The sequence below is a fragment of the Pituophis catenifer genome, unplaced genomic scaffold (genome assembly GCF_029215685.1).
Source record: "Pituophis catenifer annectens isolate HBS135680 unplaced genomic scaffold, rPitCat1.0.hap2 SCAF_1, whole genome shotgun sequence".
NCBI classification, from domain to species: domain Eukaryota; kingdom Metazoa; phylum Chordata; class Lepidosauria; order Squamata; family Colubridae; genus Pituophis; species Pituophis catenifer.
The window spans coordinates 222,850,970-222,872,714 of NW_027256881.1; the positions used below are offsets into that span (position 1 = coordinate 222,850,970).

The 21,745-nt window shown below is 38.4% G+C and overlaps 1 protein-coding gene across 1 annotated transcript in view; it reads right to left on the reverse strand.

Annotated features, from left to right (window-relative positions):
* The window catches only part of KALRN (kalirin RhoGEF kinase), a 537,699-nt gene that overhangs the window by 296,182 nt on the left and 219,772 nt on the right, over window positions 1–21,745 (reverse strand). The gene's annotated exons all lie outside the window — the stretch shown is intronic.

Genomic DNA, 21,745 nt, shown 5'->3' on the forward strand with positions numbered 1-21,745 from the left:
CCTAAAAAATTTGACCCACTGCAATTTTCTTCTAAAGAAAAATCTATCGTTTTATCCATGAAGCATTCTGCATGATCAAACTACAGTAGGAAATTAGTGGGTTGGGGTTTTTCTTTTCATTTTCCATTCTACTGTTATAGTTTCTAGGCTGAAATATAAGCAATAGAGAATGAAAATGCCTCCAGTTGAAGACTGATTCCTGGTGATTGTATCCATGCAATTTTATTGCCATGAAGTGACAGATCATTCTTCTCTAAGGGTTTTTTTTTTAAAAAAATATCACTCAAGGCTACAACTCTGATGATATCCCATTCAAGGTTAATCTTGTTTAACTTCTAAAATCAATAAAAGTCAGTTAAGTTGTTGTCCATCTGCTGAAGTAGCATGCTAGCAATGTCATTAAAAAAATTAAAACAATTTAAAAAATACAGAAATTATATATTAAAGTTAATCGCAGTCCCTAGGACTTTTCCAATTATATGCTTTTATATCAACACATCTGAAATTCCAGATTTGAGAATCAGAGGGATAAACATTAAGCTTGTACATGCATCCCTCATGCGCATGTTCTCTCTTTAATATGATATTCTGCAGCAATTACGCTGGGTGTGCAAGGAAGCAGGGAATATACGAAGGCAAGAGTTCTATATAGGAAGACTGGCCTGCCTGTTAAAAATACAAATTGGGGATCAACTCTCTTTCTTTCCAGTAACCATCTGAACTTCATTCCCCGAAGAACTTCTCTGAGCCATATATCACCTAGCTGCAAAATGTTCTTACTGCAGTAGAGGTAGTCCTCGACTTATGACCACAATTGAGCTCAAAATTTCTGTGGTTAAGTGAGTTTTATCTCATTTTATGACCTTTCTTGCCTCAGTTGTTAACTGAATCCCCACATTTGATAAGTTAGTAATACGGTTGTTAAGTGAATCTGGCTTCCCCATTGACTTTGCTTGTCAGGTGGTCACAAAAGGTGATCACATGACCTGGGGACACAGCAATGGTCGTAAATATGAACCAGTTGCCAAGAATCTGAATTTTGATCACAGGATCAGGGGGATGCTGTAAAGGTCGTAACTGTGAAAAACAGTCATAAGTGACTTTTTTCAGTGCCGTTGTAACTTTGAACAGTCACTAAATAACTGTTGTAAGCCGAGGACTACATGTACAAGTAGATTATTGCATAAATGTTGCAAATAAGAACCATGGTTTATGATTTCTTGCATTTCAAATATGAACATCAAAGGAAAGTAAAATGCCACATGGAAGTTACTACTGATTGAGCCTTGCCGGCTTCCTCTTCATTCATTCTTAAATAGACTAATAAATCATCACTTAATCCTCCCTAGAAACCCAATGAAGTTCAGATTTCCTGTCTTTCCCAAACAAGAAGCATGCCTGTTTTCTGCCAAGGTGCATGAGTCATTTCTAGGCTGACTTGAGGCAGCTCAGCTGTAGATTAAGAGTTGAGGGAGGACAAAATTTTGGTTGCCATGGTACAGTGAGGAGTGAATGCAATTCACGTTCCCCTCACACAATAATAACTATTCAGTTGAAATTCCACCTACACCATCAGGACAACAACGGTTATGGCAGACAAAGGAACCTATAATTTCCTAGCACCAAAGCCAAGCAATGCTGAGCAGAAGATACGCCACTGGATTAGAAGCCATTTTGTGTTCACTGTAATGAAGTCTTTCCCTCTCAAGAGTTAGCCAACAGTAGCTAACCTCTGATTATTTTCTGTATCTAAAGAGAAGTGGTTAAAATGATGATTTATTACTGAAGGCCAGCAGAGAAGAAGAAAACAATCACATTCTTCTCAAGTATGCTTGTCCTACGTTTATACACTTTAAAAAAATGATACATTTTCCCACAATTTTTAAAGCTATGTACAGGTAATTCTCAATTTACAACAATTCATTTAGTGACTGTTCAAAGTTACACGAAAAAAGTGACTCATGACCATTATTCACACTTATGACTGTTGCATCATCCCTATGTTCAGATGCTTGGCAACTAGTTCATACTTATGACCGTTGCAGTGTCCCAGGGTCATATGATCACCTTTTACGACTTTTGACAAGCAAAGTCAATGGTGAAGCCAGATTCACTTAACAACCGTGTGACTAACTTAACTAACTAACTAGCTTGATTCACTTAACAACTGTGACAAGCAAAGTTGTAAAATGGAGCAAAACTCGTTTAATGAATGTCTCACTAAGCAACAGAAATTTTGGGCTCAGTTGTGGTCATAAAACAAGGATTACTTGTAAAAGCAGATACAAAGCTGCAAACTAGATGCAACTACTATCTCTGCATTGGCAAATTGCATCCCATTTCATACTAAATTTGTCAAATTGCCTCGAGTACCTGAAACATCCATAACTGTGGTTTTCATGTCAAACCCCTGCATTCCACCATTTCTTAATTATTACACAGTATCACTTAGAGCTCTAAAAGATGGGCTTTTAACACCAATTCTTTGAGATTTCTTTCTTTCTTTTAAAAAAGCCAATTCGTAGGAAAATCATTATGGATAAACACAGCCATCCAAAGGGCATCAGCAGACTAATGTGACCCATTTACGGAGTTCACTGAGTAAATGGAGCAATATTAAAAATAGTAATTTCATACAACTATTGCATCGCCCCCAATTTTCCTCTTTGTGGCTCCTTGTTGTTGCAATGTTATGGGACTCGATTCAAAATAATGACCATTCCAATGGATAAAAATGAAGAATACATGGGTATGGATCCAGAGTATCAGAGGAGATGTTTCTCTCCAATGGGACAACCCTACCCCACTCATGCCAGCAGAAGAAGTCTGCAACAAATCCCATCCACTAAGGAATGTGTCAAGGAGAAGAGCCTTTTCTGCTGTGGCTCCATCCCTGTGGAACACTCTATCACTGGAGGTAAGAACTGTCCCCTCCCTTTTGGCCTTCTGGAAGGGTATCAAAACCTGGCTTTATCTGGCTGGCCTGGAACCCCAAGGGAGTTGCTCACTGCTGGAGGTGGCTGACGGGATAAGACGACCTCCATCTCTTAGCTCGCTTAGTTTCTATTTTACTACCGTTTTTTTAACAATATTCTAATCTGTGTAGTTTTTAATGTTTTAATATTTTGATCATTTTTTAAACTTGTTTTATAACTTGTAAGTAACTGCCCAGAGTCACCTTGTGGGGGAGATGAATGGCATAACATTTTAAATTATCTTTAGTTTATATAATTTATCAATCATCTTTGGCACACACATGGATCTCAGGTTGCTCTCTTATCTTTTAATGGCGCTGCTCTCATGTCTTGAGCAACAACTCAATTCAAGATTAGCCTGATAGACAGAGAAGTGATGGGAAAAGACCAATTGATTTAAACTCTACACACTGTGTTATTTTCAAAGGCATGAAGTTGGAAGTGGAAATCCACAAATGCATAATACATAATATATACATATACCAAAAGTCATGCCCTAAAGACAAAGTCAGACTCTGTAGACAATGTACTGTATTATATAAATTATTTTTATATTTATGGTTGCCATTTTTTCTAAACATCTCCTTCCTTATTTGATGTACTGTATGATCTTTGAACATTCTTAAGAACAGTAACATTTTCTCTGAAAAAAAAATTATTAATAAAACCTATTGTGTTTAGCCTATAGGTCTGACTATTTTGGTATATAGCCTATATAATTCATATTTTCTTTACATGAAACAGCTGGATGGTACCCTTTAAAAACTCTTTCAGACGTACTAGAGTTTGCCACATGAGGAAATAGCAAAAAGGATAGATACCAGAGAGTTCCCTTCCTCTAAACCTTTAATGTTAAGCTCTTGGAGGATGGGCAATTTCCATGGGCAGTCGCTAAATAAATATTCCTCAGCTGTCAGAATACATTCTGCTTTAGTTACTAAGGAAGGAAAGTTTAAATGGAAATCAGTAATACGAGCGTACAACCAACTGTGACCACTGAAATCACAACAAAGGAAATAGTTTGGTAAAGATTCTTGGCTTCATTTTTGGATTTGCAAATATGAATGTACAGAACATTTTACATCACAGTATCTCCATATGTTGGCCAGCTGTTTCTAATCCCATTATTTCCTGTGCAGCAATTTCATTTCAAACAAGATACAGTGTCTGGAAGTTGCCCGCCAAGTACTGCATACATGCATATGTTTTGGACAGGTAGCACCAACAATAAATTTCCTACCTATCTTTCCTGCCCTTGCTTATCCTCAGAAAGGATTTTGTAGGGGACAAGCTGCTCTTGCTCAAGAATAAATCAGACAAATTACTTTCATTATCAGATGCTAAAATTCAGCCTTTTGTACAGTCCACATGATGGAGCCACATCCATCTTGCTCTCTGTATCTCCTAGCCCTCTTAAAAATATTTTAAAATATTAATGAACTTAATTTCACTTCTCTACTCTATGCACACATTTCTTCAGGGTATACCCTTTGTAGCATTTCCTGTCACTGCATCCACACATTCAAAGCATGTCCAGTATCTCGGATTATTATAAGATATGGGGGAAATTTTATGATTGGTTAGAAAAGAGATATAAATAAAGATTGTGATAATTAAATAAGGAGAATGTTATAAATATTGTAACAGAGAAATGGAAATTATCAAGGAAGAAGTGAAGATAGGAGGAGGAATAAAAAGAAGAAGTCACAGAAAAAACACTGAGTAGACCCACGGAAGGATTGATGAATTATGTGTTTGTTTGTTTTTTAAATTAAAAAAAACTTTTTATTAAAAAAAAAAGCATGTCCAGTATCTTACCTCTATCCCTACTTTGAATGGAAAACCTGCCCTGTCATTCTGGTAAGAAAGCCACTTTTAATCTCAGTCTGACATTTCATTAATTTATCATTCGAATTATGAACAAAATAGAAGTGTATTATGTATTAAAGTGCAGCTTGCCTTGTCTAAGAATGACAGTTCAGCTAAATGAACTCATGAAAGAGGACAAAATGGAGAGTAAAGAATTTGCATTGTTAAAAATGAGGTAAAGAAATACCAGAAGGCAAACTGTTATAAAAGCACTAATTGTAAAATTGTCTAATTCTCAGGATTCCTTATTTAATGGTGCAATAAAAAGGAAGGATCACCTGGTGTCCTACTTTCCATCTTCCTTTGTCCATGCTAATAATCCATAGTACTGTTTCCAATGGTTCTGGAAAATTCTGCAGGTTTGATAGATATAGATATGCAAATAATACGAATTTATTAGATTTAATATAGCTGCCCATTCCAAATGTAAGCAATTTTAAAAATATTTTTATTAAAAGTTTTAACAAAGTAAAAACTGCAACAGAAAATGAAAAAAATTGCCTGCCTTCCTTCCCCTCCCATTTTTTACCAGTTAATTGTTTGATGTTTTCTGATGTTCAATAAACAGACATATTTGCTAACGACTTAGTGGTATGTGTCCTTGTTCAAATTTCAAATTTGGATGCAAGGATTCACTGGGACAGTGCTGGGTCCCTACTAAAGTATAAATTACCACAGTGATTTTCCATATGGCAACAACACAACTAAGCGAGTTGTGTAGCCAACTCATTCCATTTGTGTCACCCTTCTCCTCTGCTTTGGAAGGGCAGACCTAAATATGATTATAACTGCATTCAGTTTGTCCTCAAGTGGAAATTCCACAAGATGAAATCACATAGCAAGTCTGAGGCTAGAGCTTGATTAGCAGCTGCTGTATCTTTTCTTTGTTGGTCTTTGTCTATCTTCATGAAACACCTTTGCCAGTATATTACTTAATTAGCACTTAGATTTATATACCGCTTCACAGTGCTTTGCAGCCATCTCTAAAGGGTTTACAGAGTCAGCATGTTGCCCCCAACAATCTGGCTCCTCATTTTACTGACTTTGGAAGGATAGAAGGCTGAGTCAACTTTGAGCCAGTGAGAATCGAACTGTTGGCATTCAGCAGAATTAGCCTGTAATATTGCGTTCTAACTACTGCGCCATCAGGGCTCTTCCCATTAGCCCACTTTTCTGACTTTGCATGATATATACTAACAAAATAGACTTTATTCACATTACACTAGGCTTAATAAGTAATTTGGGAGTTCATAATTTATTTTAGATCCCTTTTTTTCTCTCCAAGAGACCAGCAGAGCATAGATCATATTTTTGTCTTCCTACAGTCATTCTGTCTCAAAATCCTCTAGCTGATGGTAGATGGGAACCTGGACCTATCCAGTCCAACACTAAAATCTTGTGTTAGCTTTATGTATTTTTTTCCTTCTCCACCCACATTCCCAACCCCCTTCTGCCCTTTCATTGTTTTAGCCATAATTCTAACATCCTAATTTAGCTTAGAAATTGAGCCAAGGTTCATTTTGTTTCTCATGGATTTTTTTTTATTACTCCTCCAGCAAAAACACATCGGATTTCTCTGATAAATTCTATTTCCAGAGTCAGCCTTTGCTCCTTTCTTAGATTCATTTCATGGTTGCCAGAGAGATATTTTTACTCCTTTGATTGTCAGTTCATTTTGCACCCCTTTTGCTGTTTGGCAAGTAACAAACATATCCTCTGAATGAATCTCTATCACTTAAACTAATGAATTGTGCTAAATAAGGGTGCTGCGTCCTAGAATCTTAACTGAAATTATGGTTATTCCCTATTTTAAACTCTATTATTTAGCAAAATGGTTGAGATATGGAATCTCCCAAATATCTTGGCCTCCGTTCAGACCTTGCATTATCATAAAAACACATTGTTTAGAATGCCGTAGCTGGATTTTTCTGGGCAAACAGTTTGAAAGTCCAAGTTTGGGATATTTAGCATCACATAAATTTTGGCATGAAAACCATGATTCTTTTTCCAATTATCTACAAAGCAAATAACTAACAAAGCCTTTAGAGCACTTCTTTGTCTGGAACCACTATATTACTTTTGTTTTATGTCTTCTATTTTTTTTTCTCTATTAAATTCACCTCATGCTGTTCATTTTTAATAGCAACTAAACTCCTCTTAATCTGTGTAGCTAATCTGTAGCATCATCTTCCTTTCCATATTGCTAACCATTACATTTCTTTCCTGTCTTTAGGATATTGTATTTTTGAGCAAAATGCCAGTCCGCACCTTAAGAAGTGACAACAGCAATCACACTATTTTCTCATCATTTGTTATTTACTTGAGCGTGCAAGATCAACATTAATCTTTTTAAACTATAATATTTCCCTGAGATAATATTTTCCCAACGTTTGCAAATGAAACAGCTTTGTCGAGCAAATTGTTCACCACTTTGGTGAATACTGATTTATTATTATTCCTCAAATTAGGAACCAGAGCAATGATAGGTTGCTACCGGTTCGCCCCAGTTCGGGCAAACCGGTAGCAGCAGCAGAGGGAGGCTCTGCCCACCTGCCTGGGCGTCATCAAATACAATCTGCGCATGCGCAGAAGTGGTGCGCGCGCGAGCGAACCAGTAGCAAAGGTAAGTGAAACCCACCCCTGAACCAGAGATATCAGTAGTTATTCCCCAAACGATTAACAAGGCAGGTAATAACAATGTGTTTCAAGTGCGTGTGTGAGCATATTGGTGCAAGTGGCAGGCACATGTGCCCGCTTGCAAAAATGGAGCTCTGCGCGTGTGCGCGAGTGCCCGCTGTTCATGCAAATGAAGCTTTGCGCATGGGTGCGAGTGCCTGCTGCTTTTGCGGCCCAGTTCCGAATGGGCTGTGGTCCAGTAGTAGGCTGTGGCCCAGAGATTGAGGATGCCTGGTCAATTTGATTAGCTAGTTTGCTGTGGTAAGAAAAAATAAACCATGCAATCCCTTGCCTTCATAACTGGCATATATTTCTGCTGTTCATGCAACCTAGCTTTAAATAAGCAATGGCCTGCACATAAAACCAGAATTTTCCACAGACAGTATTCTGAAATTTCATTATCTTTTTTCTTGGAATCTCTCTCTCTTTTTTAACGGTGCTGTCTTAAAGATATACACTTAAGCTGTTTTCTTACTGACAGGAAACTTTATCTCTCAATCGGAACAGAGGAGAACAGAGTGAGGAGGTGCAGCAAAAACATGCATCATATAGACTCCACTCTGAACTAGTTACCTAGATGAATTTTAAAACCATGGCAACCAAACAAACCATTGGCAAACTAAGGCTAATCCCACTGTGCCATAACCCCAAATCAAACCATGTGTTGTATTTAAGACAAAGATTACATTCACTTTATACCTGAAATATATTGTCAAATTTTTAAAAAATGATGCTATTTAGCGTGTATTCCTTAGAATCTTTCCAAAACTAATATTGTCTCCCGGCTTGCCTATCCTCTACTTCCTTTATTAATTATACACCACTTGCTGTAATCTTTTCCCCATTTGGATAGTTTAAGCCAGGGGTGTCAAACTTGCAACTCGTCACATGAGTATCGTGATTTTCCCCCCTTTCCTAAACCGGGGTGGGCATGGCCAGCACATGATGCATCCAGGCCATGGGCCACAAGTTTGATACCCCTGGTTTAAGCTTTCTGTAGATCTCAAGATCTTTGCCAAATCTAATCCCAGGGCCAGCATTTTGTCCCCCTTAAAAAAAACTAAAATCGGTAGCTTGTCTCTGACATTTCCTGCTTTGTGGATCTTCATCCAGGAGAAGACTTTACAGAAAGAAACTCCTCCATCTCCTCTGCTGACTTTTTTTTTACTTTTCTGCAGACCTGAAATGTCTTGTTGGTGTGACTGCCAAAAAAAGTTTTTCTTCACACGAAATGTTGGGTTGTGCTGAGACTGACACGCTGTGAATGTACAGATATCAACGGTATCAATGTTTAAGCCAAAGAGATGAGCTTCTTAATAGAATTAATTTTTCTTACAACCATGACCTCTGAGAGAGACACTACCTAGTATTTGTGGTCAGGAAGTATCACATGTTAGAATCACTACTGTCACTATCACATTGTTTGTTTATTAAATTACATACTGCATACTCTGGACAAGCCTTGTTTGGTCTTTCCCCCCCCCCCCAGAGAGCGCTTGGAGCTACAAAAACGATATTGCTTTGTAAGATGTCACGAATGAAAACATGTAGACTGTTGACATTTCTATTCTTCAGAGTACAGTACTGTTTATGGCAGGGGTGGGCAGCTATCGACTCTTTACAACAGGGGTGAAATCCAGCAGGTTCTGACAGGTTCTGGAGAACTGATAGTGGAAATTTTGAGCAGTTTGGAGAACCAGTAGCGGAAATTTTGAGTAGTTCGGAGAACAGGCAAATATCACCTCTGGTTGGTCCCAGAGTGGGGTGGGAATGGACATTTTGCAGTATCCTTCCCCTGCCATGCCCACCAAGCCACACCCACCAAGCCACACCATGTCCACCAAGCCACGCCCACAAAACCGGTAGTAAAAAAAATTGGATTACCCCACTGCTTTACAATCAGTGGATTTCAACTCCCAGAATACCAGAGCCAGCTAGGCTGATAACATGCAGAAACCATAACCATAAACCTTGGCCCCTTTACCACCTTGTAGATTTCAACTCTCAGAATTTCTGAGCCAACCATTCTGAACCATGATGGCTCGGGAATTCTGGGAATTGAAGTCCACAGATCGTAAAAGGGCCATGGTTGCTCACCCCTGGTTTATGGTTATAGTTATTTGCATGTTGCTAAAAGTTGTATCTTTGTCTTGTCTTATATTGATTCTATTTACTTTGTTTCTCATTGTTTTAAAAACTGCACAGACATGCGATTAAAAGAAAATATAGTTACCTACAATCTGTTTCTATCAGCATCTGTGAAATGATAGCATCTTAATTTATTTGCCTGAGCTTGAAGTTGTGACATTCACCTACCCACTGAGATGTATGCCTTTGTAAAATCCCAAGAGGAGAGTAAGCAATAGCAAATCATACTAGCAACATTATAGTACGATAAAAAAAATCCAGAGACTGATTTACCAGGGAGATGAACTCCCAAATTAGCAACTAATCAAGATAAATAGTAACATAGATCTCAAGAGATTAAAAGTTACTTAAACAATCGGAAGGTTACTGTTGTTTTTCCTCTAAAATATGCAGTAGAATTAACAGCAGGTTACACTGCACAACTAAAACAGCTTTAAGCTTCTGTGAATCTGCAATAGGGGTACACAGTGATAATAGTGTGGCTCATTATCAAACATTGATCTCTCTTTTTTAAAGCTACTTGTTATCAATATGTGAAAATTTTGTTTAATCAGGAACTTCCAACTAGCTTTGTGACCCTGTTCCCACTGTTCACTTGCATTAATAATGCTTCAGAGTCAGACATGTCCTGGCAACATTTTTTTTTCCTGCTCCGATTCCAGGATATTGCATTCATTTCACTCCCAGTTCATCAATGAGATGTCTTTAAGCAGCCCTTAGTTGTACTTTGTTAACGTGATCTTCCTTATTTGGCACTGTCCAAGAGCAGCCACAAGTCATATACAAGTTCTGGAACAAAACACACCTCCCAGGTACTGACTAGCTCTGGCATGCCTATTGCTCCTCTCTTGGCCCCTGGGGAAAAGCTATGGTGCCATGAGTCTTTGTCACTCTTCCCCTGTAGCAGGAGCATATGGGATACCAAGCGTTTCCTAGAAATAAAGGCAGAGATGACGTATTTCCATTTTTTGGCAATTAATGTGATTGTGTACTGTTGGAACTACCTATAAGGGTGCTGAGTTAGTGGCTGATTGGGTGTAATTATATAGAATCAACCATTGGCTGATTCTATATAACTACAACATGTAGTATTATGTAACTATAGTTCTATTGAGCTAAGCTATAGTTCTATAGTTCTATTCAGGGTGGATAAAAATCAATGATTTTTTTAAAAAAATAAAAAAAATCAGATTTTTTTTATTTAAATTGGATTTTTTTGATTATCAAATTTAAATTTTAATAAAATGCTTTTGAAGTAAAAATCTAAAGATACTCTTCTATTTAAGATACATTAATAATTTAGTTTATTCAGCATGAAACGGAGCTTAGTTATGTAGCATGAGGCTGTATATTCTGTAATATTGGGACTGTCGGCAAATCAACAGCAGGTCAGAGGAGGAGCCGCTGCGGGACAGAGATGACAGTTGTTCTTTAAAAATTATGATTTAAATTGAGTTGATTTAAATCAAGCCTTTTTACTAGTGATTTAAATCATAATTTAAATCATAATTTAAATCGTGATTTAAATCGACTTGATTTAAATCAAATCCACCCTGGTTCTATTGATTTCATTGAGGGCTGCATCAGGGTTGTGCTTGACCTCGGGGGCGGGGGGCAGAGTGGGCATGGACAGCTCGATGTCACTCATGTTGGGGGTGCCTATGGTGGCCCAAGTGCTCTTCCAGGGAAAACGGGCTCTCGAGCTCCGTTTTCGCCTGCGACGGCCTCCTGCAACCCTCTGCCAGCAAAAACGGAGCTTGAGAGAGACTCTGTTTTCGCTGGCAGAGGCACTGTGGGACAGTCCTTTGCTGTTTCTAGGCTGGCCCTATGGGCCAGATCTGGCCCCTGAGCGTTGAGTTTGACACCACTGAGCTAAGCCATATGCAGGTAGTTCTCAACTTACAGCAGTTCATTTAGTGATAGTAAAGTATAAGTATTATGAATTAATGCTGGTTATCCCCTGAAAACATATGGGTTATGGCATTTTGTACCAACTGCAGCTTATGAGTAGTCTTCAGCGACTATGCCATATTGAGATTATTATAGTACAGTCCTCGATTTACAACAATTCGTTCAGTGACCGCTCAACGGCAACGGCAGTCGTTACAACAGCAACGGCGGTCGTTACAATGGCACCGAAAAAGTGACTTATGACCGTTTTTCACACTTCCAACCTTTATACCATCCTCATGATCATGTGATCAAAAGTTAGATGCTTGGCAACTGGCTCATACTTATGACGGTTGCCATTCCTTTCTAGGTCATGTGATCACCTTTTGCAAACTTTTGACAAGCAAAATCAATGGGGAAGCCAGATTCACTTAGCCATCGTGTTACTAACTGTGGTGAGTCACTTAAAAACTGTAGCAAGAAAGGTCATAAAATGGGGCAAATTTTCCTTGCCATATTTGTTAAGTGAATCACTGCAGTTGTTAAATTGGTAACACGGTTGTTAAGTGAATCTAGCCTTTCCCATTGACTTTGCCTGTCAGAAGGTCGCAAAAGGTGATCCCATGCTGCAATGGTCATAATTGTAAAAAATTGTCATAAGTCACGTTTTTCAGTGCTGTTGTAACTTTGAACGGTCACTAAATGAACTGTTGTAAGTCGAGGACTATCTGTACTGTAACAATCTTTATATGGCATAGTCTCTGAAGACTACTCATAAGATGCAGTTGGTACAAAATGCCATAATCCATAGGTTATCAGGGGACAACCAGCATTAAGTCACAAAACTTGTGCTTTAGGTTTCTGATACAAGTCATATTGTATCAGACCGATAAAGCCCTACGTAGCTTGGCACCTGGTTGCTCGCAGGAACCCCTACTTCAGATATATCCTAACTGCCCCCCACCACCCTTTTCCCTTTTCTGGGAGAAAGCTACAGGTTCCCACCCACCCACAGAATACTCAAAGGAGAGTGAGACATGAATGTTTTTTTCTGGGGCAGTGCCCACCCCCTTGGATAGCCTTCCTCCAGAGATCCAGATGACACCTTTGTTCCTGAGCTCCAGGAAATCTCTGAAGATGGAGTTACTCAGAAGGACATCTGGGGTTGACAGCTGGTCACTGAACGCCTACTTATATTACTTCTCATTCTGTTGTAATTTAATATTTATTGGTTCTGATGTTTTATGTTGATTTATTTAGTAGTTGTAGTGCATTTTGATTTTGCCTGTGCATCGCCATGTGTCCTTGGGAAATACAGCAGTACAAAAAAATATGACTAAATAAATGATACGCGCACTTTAGCATGGATGGTAAATAACTTTCATAAGTATATTCATTTTGATACATAATATTTAACTCTAAAAATGCACTTTAAAAACAGAGAAATGCTTTGTCTGAATCAAAACTCTCTTCCAATATTGCATTAATCTGATGAAGGCTAATTATGTCAGCTTGCTTAAAAATTATACAGTACACTGACCAGAGCCCCTCCTTGAGGGAGATGAACAGTCTAGAAACATGAAATATAAATAAGTAATGTTTTTAAAAATGTGAACCAAACAACATTCTGTGATGATATTGCCACAAGTCGCCTTTCTGTACAACACAAAGAGCAAGCACTGGAATTCTCAGTCACTACATACATGCATAAAATAATTCTCAAGGATCACATATAAAACAGAAATATAACTTCTGAAACACTTCTGAAATGCAAAATATGCTGCAGACTTCTCCAACATCTGTTTTCTAGGGGATTTGATGCCAAACAATGACAACAAAAAAAGGATTTCTAATTAGAGGGCAACTCAGATCATCTTAAGGCCTCCAATTTTCTTCAGAATCTCCATATTCTAAATTAAGACACAATCTGTTCAATGTGTTCTTGTAAAACAAATGATGTCTATGTCCCATTGTTTATCTCCTCCTGTCTTTTCCCTTCATGTCTGGTTAAGTGTCTTTTTCATTCAATGGGAAACTTTGTCAACAAATTCAGATTCAGATGTCTGTCCGCCAGTGTGTAATGTGGAATCAAAACATCAATCATTTCTTCCATGTATTTTTATCACAACATTTCAGCATGCAAAATGGGGATGATTTAAACATAACATACCTGGTTTTCTAATACCTAGCCGTTTACAGCTTACTAACACATTCCCTGACATTTTGGTCTTTTCTTATTCAGAGTTTGCCTGTAATATTGCTAATTGAATTTTTATTGTCTCATCGCACTGGCATTTTTGAGTGCAACTTGACTTTTGCAGAAATGAAAGAATATAAAAATTCTATAAGAGCCTCGTTTCTCTGCATTTAATAATCTTGCTAAAGGTACATGGACAGGACAATATTTCCTTCTGAACCCATCAAACACATAAGGCAGAAAATGGAGGTACCTAGCTTCATAAAAGTACTTTTTGTTTCTTCCAACAGATACTCATTTCTCACAACAGGCTACCTTCCTCCTTCCTCCCTCCCCTTCCCTCTCCTCTCTTCCTCTCCCTATCATGTCCCATTCTGCGAGACTGCCTGGACAAGTCCCTGAGGCATTCTTGGCAAGATTTCAGAAGGGGCTTGCCATTGCCTCATTCCTAGGGTTGAGAGTGACTGGCCCAAATCACCCAGTTGACTTTGTGCTTAATATGGAACTAGAACTCATGCTCTTTTGGTTTCTAATCTGATGTCTTAACCACTCCATGAAACTGGCTCTCTCCTATTTTTCTACCAGCATCTAAAGCATTTTATATAGCAATCCAGCTTCTGCCTGAAAAATCCCAGGAAAGGGAGCATCAAATTTCATAAGGCAACTTGCTTCACTGCCTGACAGCTTTTACTGAGAATTCTTTCAAATCTCTATCCTGAATTGATGTTTCTGCATCTATTGGTCAATGGAGTAACAGTAGTCTACTCCCTCCTCTATATGACAATTTTTTACCAATTGATCCTGGCAATTGATTTTCAGCCTCCTTGTCTTGTCCTGTCTTTTCTTTTTTTGTACCCCCTCCCCAAAAAGTCTCTTTTGTTCTGGACGGGATGTTGTTGTAAGGCTCAGCTCATTGTGCTTTAGTCTTTCTCACACAATCCCTTCAGTTTCTGGCAACTTCTTTGGATTCTTCTGTAATGATATGTCCATTTTTTTCCCAATTTCTTTTATACATCCATTTTTCTTTACAAAATTTTAAAAAGTTCTGTGCATCTACATGTAGTGTCCCCAATGATACTTTTTAGCAATTGTGCCTTCTGTGCGCCCTCTTTTGCCATCCTTCCTGAATGCTTTTCTCCTTTGTAAGATGCCCAGAGTCACGAAGAATGTATGGGTGGCCATATAAATTCTCTTAAATAAAAATAAAAAAATAAAATAAACTACCCTCCCATCTGATTTTGCCCAAAACTCCCTTCTGAAATTCAATATGGAAATCTGACTGCCTTTGAGCTAAGCAACAACACAGTCAATTTCTTCCAAGGATCCAATCACCTTAGCTTCTTCACCTTTTCAGCCATGCTTGAAAAACCAAAACCCCTTGTAGTTTTTGTATGGACTTTTGCTGCTTTTCTCTTCCTAGAGATGAACAATAACAGCTTTCTTCCAGCTAATAGCCACAGATGCAGTCTTCACGCTGATATTAAACAAGTCACAGAGCTACTTCTTAAGAAAACCACATACATATTTTAATATTTTTCCAGTTACATCATCTACTTCTTTTTCAACGTTCTCATGGCATTGATTAATTCTTTTTCATCATTTTTTTTCAAGGACATTAACATTTACAGCATTCATTTCAATTCCACTTTTCAACATACCATTTCCATATATATCTCTAACATACTTCTTCCAACATTCCCTTCCCATTCAAGCGTCATTCCAATCATTTCATCGCTTTTATTTTTAATTCCTTTCACTCTGCTGGAGACTTTTTGTTTGGCTCTTTTTATGCACTCCCAAAACATTTTCTTTAATTTACATTAAAACAGCTCTGTGTTTGCTTTGCCTCTTTTAACCTTTACCATGCTCTCTTTCAATGCCTTCTTTGTAATTATATTTTCTCTATGTTCACATTATAGAGTATCTTTGTCTCAACCACATTTTTGTCGCAGTCATTCTGCACAACTATTTTCAATCCTTTAATCCACTATGCATGCTTTCCATAGCATACTTCCACATACCTCTATAATATGATAGTTCATTGGAGTTGCACAGCTATAATAAATAAAACATTTATTTAATTTAAATAACTATCTAAACATGATAAATGAGGGTTTTTTTTATTTCCCCCCAGATATCTACTAAAATCCCATCCCTTGAGTGATTTTTCATTCATTTTGTTCGGAGATTCATCTTTTTTGTCTTTTTTTTTTCTTTTCACACAGGGCTCACGCTCTCCATTTTTTCTCTCATTGAATCTTTCTTGTTATTTTTTACACTTTTTTCCTATTCTCTCTGCTCCCCTCCCCCCAAATCCACCTTCAATGCTACCAAATAATCGTCTATATCCCTTACTCAGTAGTTCTCATTATCCATCTATCCTTTGCTGATACTCTCTGTCTTTTATCATAAATTATCAAATCTATCATGCATTTAGATTTGTACTTGTTTTCCTCTTCGTATTCTCTGGCACAATCATATTCTCTGGCACAATCATTAAACCATACATTTGAAACAGCGTTTTCTAAGCAGATACTCACTGGTCACTACTCTAATTCATTCCCGGATCTCTAACTGGCCTTATTTTTTCTTTAATCATCAAACTGAACACATCTGCAGTTTGTTAGTTATCACCACTCGCTGAACATTGTGTGTAACTATTATCCTTTTACGTCCATAACAACCACAAAGACATCAGTTCATAGTTTCTGACATAAATCTTACCCCTTTCATTCATAATTTAACATCCACTTTCTTGCATGATTTCATCAACTTCACTGCACATTAGAACATGGCTATTATGTCTTTATCCTTTTTTTTTTTTACTCGCAGATATGCAACCTAAGCTTTTTCCCCCTTTCATTTTATTTTATACATTTACATAAATAATAATGTACATGGATACCACTTCATGACAGTGAAACCTGGATGGTGTAAAAGGATTACAACAGATGCCTCAAGATAAAATCCATAATGCCCAAGTTAAAATAATATGCCCAATCACAAATATCATACCATCAGCAACAGCATAACTAAAGTTTGGCCCAAATGCCTGGGGACTGGGAGCATACGGCCGGCCAGAGAAGGCATGGCTCTGAGCTCTAACAAAATGCCACTCTTGGATGATATAGGCCCGTGATGGTGAACCGGTGGCACACAGAGCCCTCTGTGGGCATGCGCGCCACCTCCAGCTGCTTTTGCTTTCCGGCATGTGCATGCATGCCAGCCAGCTCATTTGCGCATGTTGGACCACCAGAAATCCGAAGACCAGCTGGCCAGTGTGCATGCACATGCTGGTTACCTGCTCTTCGGGTTTCTGGAGCTCTGGTGCGCGCAAAGACCAGCTGACTGGTGCGCACATGCACACCGGCCAGCTGGTTTTTGGGTTTCCAGTGCTCATGCATGCATGCACATTCCAGTTTGGGCACTTGGTGCCGAAACGGTTCGCCACCACTGGTATAGGCCCCCTGTGGTAGGTCTGGTGAGCCAAGCAGAAACAATGAGGATGAGTAGGGCATACAAATAGTTTACTATTTGCTGTATAGGGCTTGTATGTGAAAACCAGCACATTGAATCACATCGGAAGCCTAAATCAGTTTGCAGAACAGTGGTGTTAAATACCAGTGTGATGTTATACACCCGTGGACTTCTCTATTCTGTCCTTAAAAATGCTTCTCCAAATATTTCAATAGAATTCAAGCCCATTTTAGTCCTTTGGGGAGCATATCTTTTGAGTCTGTGTTGACTCCTAGCAACCATCAAGTCCCTGCAGTTTTCATGACAAGAAGTGATTTGCCATTGCTTGCTTCCTAGGTTTGAGAGAGAGCGACTGGTTCATAGTCATCTAGCTGGCTTTTTGCCTAAGGCAGGACTAGAACTCACAGTCTCCCACTTTCTAATGCCTTAACTATTACATCGAACCGGCTTTCTTTTTAGTCCATTTAGAAATTACAAGTTAGTTACTCTCAACATGCTAATCCTCAACTATATAAGATTACACATTAATTTCCATGCAAATTCAACTTTCAGGGATGGGACCGAGATGGAAATTAGCAGGTGTGTGGTTTTAGGTGTGAATATGATCCTCAGACTTCCATAGATATTATGGTTTTCAATAAAGAATATGGATAATTGTTCTCAATGGACAATAGAAGTATGACATTATAGGAGGGCAAGTTTGTCACCACCACTTGGGCAAGGAAAGTGACTTGCTTTGCAATACTTAAGTAAAGTTTCAGTTGACTAAATTCCAAATCAGTTAATGTTTTGTTACTCACCCAACCTTTTTGCCAACATATTTTTGTGTGCTGTTGAGTATTGCAGTAGAATAACTCATCCCAATATTTATCCCTCAGAGCATGTGAGCTCCGATTTCAGCTCTTATTCAGGGGTGAAATGTTCACTCATGTAAAGAGGAGCCTTTTGAAATGGTCCTATTTTACAGGTAATGAGTATTATCTGCCAGATGACACCATAAATCTGAGCAAAACTAGAATGCTTTACATATGTCAGCTGTTTCAGCCTGGACGAAGGGAGACCAAGGAAAGCATCAACCTAAATAATTTATGTACATTGCTTATATATTCTGACATCCCTGACAGCTTTTTAAAACATTAATGAAAAATCATTTTCTGTGTGGCTGAGTCATGGCTGTCAGTCAGCGAAGACTCCATATCATTCCATTTTCTTTTCCCCCTACATTTTCAATTCTTTTGGTAGGCGCAAGTTGCTCATAACAATTCAGGAGTTCAACATCTAGATTCTAGATCAGGGGTGTCAAACTCAAGGCCTGGGGGCCGGATCTTGCCCACGAGGTGCTTAGATCTGGCCAGTAGGGCTACCCTGGAAACAGCGAAGGACCGGTCCACGGTGCCTCTGCAAACAAAGACAGAGCTCGGGAAGGCCCTCCCGAGCTCTGTTTTCGCTGGCAGAGGGTTACAGGAAGCCGTCACAGCCAAAATCAGAGTTCAGGAGCCCGTTTTCGCTGGCAGAGTGCTCGGGCCAGCACAGGTACCCCCAACATGAGTGATGTTGAGCTGGCCATACCCACCCTGGCCATGCCCCCCCAGCCCCCCGAGATCAAACAAAACCCTGATGTGGTCCTCAGTGAGTTTGGCACTCCTGCTCTAGAGCATCTGGAAAGATGGTGAGCCCACAAATGTGTGAAGGACAAAAATGATCAAGGGAATGTGCAAAGGGAGCCAGCTATGGGATAAACAATTCCTTCTTCAATGACACTTGATGTGTCAGCACCAGATAGTAATATTATTGTTCTTTCATTGTGAACCTGCTGCTTAGTAATTAGCAGAGTTGTGGTGCCAATAGTGCTAATTGTTTTGGAAAAATAAATTATCTCCTTTCTCTCTTAAGTCTTCTCAGGCAGCAACATTCATTCTTCAGCAGTTCTATAATCATCAGTGGGTCTCTTATAGCAGCTATAACCAAGTTTCCACTTATCTTTCTAATTTATATAGGAAGTACTAAGAATAACTCATAGAGACATATAGAAATTAGATCCACTACTGCCCCATAGATGCCTTAGATGGAAACAATATTAGATTAATTTCCCAATTGGCTGATTAGAGAACTAATCCAATTTCAATCCTGTACAATCAAAGTAAGCTATGCACTTCATTTTTTACAATGCATATATTACAAGTAAGAGATTATAAATATATAGGTAGTTCTCAATTTGTGACCACAATTGAGCCCAAAATGTATGTTGTTAAGTGAGAAACTTGTTAAGTGAGTTTTGCCCCATTTTATGACTTTTCTCACATTTGTTAAGTGAATCACTGCAGTTCTTAAATTAGTATCACGGTTGTTAAGTGAATCTGGTTTCCCCACTGACTTTGCTTGTCAGTAGTTCACAAAAGGGGATCACACAACTCCGAGACACTGCAATTGTCATAAATGTGAGTCAGTTGTCAAGCATCCAAATGTAAGTCACATATGACCATTGGGATTCAGCAACGGTCATAAGTCACTTTTTTTCAGTGCCATTGTAACTTCGAAGAGTCACTAAATGAACTGTTGTAAGTCAAGGACTACCTGTATATGATTATTTGCACAAACATAAGTTAGTTTTTATCATTTAAGTCTGGAAATATAAATCTCCCAAAGTCTCTGATACTGTAAGTTAGGAAAGATTCTTTCTGAGTTTCTTTCTCTGCCCATTATGCAGCTGAAGGCTATGCCCTCTCTTATCTTATCATTCCCCTAGGCAGCATCTCTTCCCCCTGCCTGTCTCTCAAGGTCATTTCAGGTGCGCTTCAAGGTGTTGGTTATCACCTTTAAAGCGCTCCATGGCATAGGGCCTAGCTATCTTCGAGACCGCCTGCTGCCATCGACGACCTCCCATCGACCTGTGCGCTCCCACAGAGAGGGCCTCCTCGGGGTGCCATCAGCCAACCAATGCAGGCTGGTGACCCCCAGGGGGAGGGCCTTCTCTGTGGGGGCAGCTACCCTCTGGAATCAGTTGCCCCCAGAAATAAGGAGAATCCATGACCTCAGTGCCTTCCGCCGTGCCCTTAAAACCTTCCTTTTCCAACAAGCCAGGCTGGCCTAATTCTTTTTAAGTGTTTTTAATTGTTTTGTTTATCGTTTTAATTAATGGGGCCAAATTTATATATATATTTTTAACTGTATTTTAATATTTGTATTTGATGTTTTTACTTGGCTGTTCACCGCCCTGAGTCCTCAGGGAGAAGGGCGGTATACAAATTCAAAATAAAATAAAAAATAAAATAAAAATTTCCACGTGCCACATCCTCCTCATAAATGGGCACTAAAACTGAGCATAGCAGAATTCATATCTTTAACTTTGATAACATAGATTTTAATAAACGTAATAGTGATTTCTTCTCAGGGCAGCCTAACAAGAGCCTAACAAAAATAGAGAATGGAGGAGGGAGAGAGATTCCTTATAAACAAATAATAATAATAATTAAATAATAATAATAACTCCAATCAGTTTTTTTAAAAATGAAGAGAACAGAAAAGGCCAATGAGATTAGCAAAGATTTTAAATCAGAAAAAGTCTTCTGAGCAGGTCACCAAGTAGAAGCATATACAGTAGAGATTATGTCAAGAAACCTAACACTCAGAATGGGCTTGAGGTAGGTGAAGGCTATGTACATTTCAGAAAAGGCTTATCTAGATATACTCAAAAGAAAAGAATCTGTATACCAACTGCTCATTGAAGATGGCCTGCAATGAAGAATATTTGACTTTTATCTCCTCCAACAAGAAAGTACGGTAGCATCATAATTGTGAAGGGCAGGATAAAGCAGGATAGAAATTTGAGATTAGTAGAAATAGGGAACAATTATTACTTTGTAAAGGTTTTAGTACCCCAGGACAAAAAAACTGCATTCTAGGATACTGATAGTACCCTAGCCAAATCTTTATGGTAGTCTAGCCAAATCTTTATGGATTATTTTTGAAAATCTCGGAAAACTGATAAAGTCCCAAATGATTGTAGGAGAACAAATTACTTATTATTTATTTATCCTGGCATACTGTTGACTACTGAAGTCTCTCAGAAGTAATAACTAAATAAAGACTTTAAAAATATCATTAAACCAACAGTTAAAAGCCTGTTCAAAAATGAATGCCTTTAAGGGCCTGTTCATTTATTTATTACAGAAATTATGTATTGCCTTATCCAAAGACTCCACAGCATTAAAACACAGAATGAGATTACTTACTCAGGCCTCTATTTTTTTTATTTTTAAAACATTGATAAAACTACCAAATAATAATTATGACAAATTATTAGATAACAAAATACAAAGACTTGCAAATGGAAATAAAACAACTGTGTCAAAAGAAAGCAAAGGTAGTATCAATATAATCATAGGTGCCTTAACTGCAATCCCAAAACAATTGCAGCACCACTTGGCATTGACAAAATCAGAATCAGTCAATTGCGAAAGGCAGTTTTACTTGGAACAGTTTACATCCTGCAAACGATTCCTCTAACACCATC